Genomic DNA, 3541 nt, shown 5'->3' with positions numbered 1-3541 from the left:
GGGAATCCTGGTTAGTTTCTTTTCCTCCGCTTACTAATATGCTTAAATTCGGCGGGTGATCCTCCCTGATCTGAGGCCAACGATAAAAAGGTGTGAGGCAGACGCGATATCCGTCGGCGCAACGGGCGTACGCGACACGCTATTTTTACAAGCGCGTCGACGACGCCACGCGCCCTCCGGACGTCGAGTCCGCCTACATTATATGCGCTCGCACGAAAGCGGCGCGGCACCTTGCGAACAGCGTGGTGGTGGCGACACATAGATGTCGCGTTGCGCGAAATCAATCAATCGCACACCACCAAGCGGTTCTTCTGTTGTTGTTCGTTAACGACGGCATCGTTCCGTCCGTTTTAAGAACACACGTCACAATAATTTCGTACACACTACAATTGCACAAACACCGCACGCACACACTGGGCGCAACCGCTAGAGCAGCGGGCGCGCGCGTTTCGCTTCCTCTCGCGAGAGTAAGAGAAACTGAGCCGAACGCGACAACTTTCAACGACAGCGTCGAGACACGTCGACGCGCGCACCGGCGCCGACCGTCGCGCGATCGCCATGCGGGACCGGGACGATGCGAGCAAACACGCGCGACGCGTAAACGCGAACGTCGTTGTCGTCGTTGTCGTTGTCGTTGCGTAAAGACTCGACGCGCACCCGTGCCGCGGGAGACACGGTGCGGCGGGGAGAATTTATTTGTGCGACAAAAGTATCGTATAGACGTGGCTTAACACGGCCAATACGGATGACGAGTCGTAATCGAACATATATTCGAACGGATCGTTCGGCCGCTCGGCGGCCTAGCGAAACCGTCAATTGCACGCGCGACAGAGATGCGGCGCTACGACCGGAGTCGCAGCGATCGCCGCTCGTCACGCGAACAGTGTGGCTTTTTGTTTTTATGCAGCCGGCCCTCAGACAGGAGTGGTCCTGGATATTTCTCCACGGACCGCAATGTGCGTTCGAAATGTCGATGTTCAAATGTGTCCTGCAGTTCACACTATGACGCGCAGTTAACTGCGTTCTTCATCGACCCGCGAGCCAAGTGATCCACCGTTCAGGGTAATCGTTTTGTTTTTGTGTGTGTTTTTGTATGAGAAAATATAAAAGGTGCGAAAAAATTAAACAAAAAAATTTGAAAATAATACTTATCATTAACGTGTACGACAAATGAAAAGAAAGAAAATCTCTTTTATTTGCGTGGTTGTACACAAAAATTAAAATATTATTTCAAAGTATCAATAGGCGATAGCGAACGCTAATCAAAGCGTGTCGCAACGCACACGTCGCGAATCGACGAGAGAGAGTCAACCGTCTCGGATTCGATTTTGATTCGTATCATTCACGTGTTTTTGTATTTTTTTCTTTTTTTGCGAGTCTTTGACAACAACAAAACAAAAAGAAAAAACCAACGTTAATGATCCTTCCGCAGGTTCCCCTACGGAAACCTTGTTACGACTTTTACTTCCTCTAAATGATCAAGTTTGGTCAACTTCCCCAGCAACGCCGACGGCCGTGAGGCCACCGCGTGTCGGTCCGAAGACCTCACTAAATCATTCAATCGGTAGTAGCGACGGGCGGTGTGTACAAAGGGCAGGGACGTAATCAACGCGAGCTTATGACTCGCGCTTACTAGGAATTCCTCGTTTATGGGGGATAATTGCAAACCCCAATCCCCAGCACGAAGGAGTTTCAACGGGTTGCCCGGGCCTCTAGGCCAGGGAGAACATGTTGATTCCTTCAGTGTAGCGCGCGTGCGGCCCAGGACATCTAAGGGCATCACAGACCTGTTATTGCTCAATCTCGTGCGGCTCGAAGCCGCCGGTCCCTCTAAGAAGAATTTTAATACGTCGCCAGTGAGTTGCGCTCCCCGAGAGTCGCGCACACCTTGAATGACGACGCCTATTTAGCAGGCTAGAGTCTCGTTCGTTACCGGAATTAACCAGACAAATCGCTCCACCAACTAGAACGGCCATGCACCACCACCCACCGAATCAAGAAAGAGCTGTTAATCTGTCAATCCTTCCGGTGTCCGGGCCTGGTGAGATTTCCCGTGTTGAGTCAAATTAAGCCGCAGGCTCCACTCCTGGTGGTGCCCTTCCGTCAATTCCTTTAAGTTTCAGCTTTGCAACCATACTCCCCCCGGAGTCCAAAATCTTTGGTTTCCCGGAAGCTGCCCGCCGAGCCATTGTAGTAACGTCGGCGGATCGCTAGATGACATATTTACGGTTAGAACTAGGGCGGTATCTAATCGCCTTCGAACCTCTAACTTTCGTTCTTGATTGATGAAAACACCTTTGGCAAATGCTTTCGCTGATGTTCGTCTTGCGACGATCCAAGAATTTCACCTCTAACGTCGCAATACGAATGCCCCCAGTTATCCCTATTAATCATTACCTCGGAGTTCTGAAAACCAACAAAATAGAACCGAGATCATATTCTATTATTCCATGCACGAAATATTCAAGCGGCATTTTGAGCCCGCTTTGAGCACTCTAATTTGTTCAAAGTAAAATTGTCGGCCCACCTCGACACTCACCGAAGAGCACCGCGATAGGATTTTGATATTGAACCGGCGTTTTACCGCCGGCTCACCGACGATATGCTCCGCAGACGTGTCAGTATCACCGCGGATGCGGTGTGCACCGACAGCGCGGCGCACAAATGCAACTACGAGCTTTTTAACCGCAACAATTTTAGTATACGCTATTGGAGCTGGAATTACCGCGGCTGCTGGCACCAGACTTGCCCTCCAATTGTTCCTCGTTAAAATATTTAAAGTGTACTCATTCCGATTACGAGGCCTCGTAAGAGTCCCGTATCGTTATTTTTCGTCACTACCTCCCCGTGCCGGGAGTGGGTAATTTGCGCGCCTGCTGCCTTCCTTGGATGTGGTAGCCGTTTCTCAGGCTCCCTCTCCGGAATCGAACCCTGATTCCCCGTTACCCGTGACAACCATGGTAGTCGCAGAAACTACCATCGAAAGTTGATAAGGCAGACATTTGAAAGATGCGTCGCCGGTACTGGACCGTGCGATCGGCAAAAGTTATCCAGATTCATCAAAATTAACGACTTCGGACGCATGGCCCTCCGCCGATTGGTTTTGATCTAATAAAAGCACTCATCCCATCACTGGTCAGAGTTCTGATTGCATGTATTAGCTCTAGAATTACCACAGTTATCCAAGTAACTGAGTAAGATCTAAGGAACCAAAACTGATATATTGAGCCATTCGCGGTATCGCCTTAATACGGCTTGCACTGAGACATGCATGGCTTAATCTTTGAGACAAGCATATAACTACTGGCAGGATCAACCAGGGAGCTGCTTACGCAAACGACACGCCTACACCGCGGTCACGCGGCTTCGGCGAGCCGCTGGCTCGGCGGCGTCGAGGGGCGCGCGCTTGCGCGCGCGCCTTCTCGACACGCGTGAACGTAACGCGTCGAATTTGCACGCGACGCGACGTTCGCGCTTCCATTCGATAGACATACTTTGACCGGTCTACGAGCGGCCGTCCCGTCACGGTCTCGCAACGAGG

The 3541-nt window shown here is 51.1% G+C and overlaps 3 non-coding genes across 3 annotated transcripts in view; all 3 read right to left on the bottom strand.

The window, feature by feature from the left end:
• The window catches only part of LOC123719382, a 3950-nt gene extending 3871 nt beyond the window's left edge, over nt 1-79 (bottom strand). The window contains exon 1 of the ribosomal RNA XR_006755438.1: nt 1-79. This exon is cut by the window's left edge and continues 3871 nt beyond it. This is a non-coding gene — a ribosomal RNA (large subunit ribosomal RNA).
• An 829-nt stretch (nt 80-908) lies between these two features.
• On the bottom strand, nt 909-1065 carry LOC123719380. The gene has a single exon (XR_006755436.1). It is a non-coding gene; the product is annotated as a 5.8S ribosomal RNA (ribosomal RNA).
• Nucleotides 1066-1415: 350 nt separating this feature from the next.
• LOC123719385 lies at nt 1416-3323 on the bottom strand. The gene has a single exon (XR_006755441.1). It is a non-coding gene; the product is annotated as a small subunit ribosomal RNA (ribosomal RNA).
• Between the last annotated feature and the right edge of the window lie 218 nt (nt 3324-3541).

This window comes from Pieris brassicae, unplaced genomic scaffold (genome assembly GCF_905147105.1).
Source record: "Pieris brassicae unplaced genomic scaffold, ilPieBrab1.1, whole genome shotgun sequence".
NCBI classification, from domain to species: domain Eukaryota; kingdom Metazoa; phylum Arthropoda; class Insecta; order Lepidoptera; family Pieridae; genus Pieris; species Pieris brassicae.
This window is presented reverse-complemented; position numbering and strand designations above follow the sequence as displayed.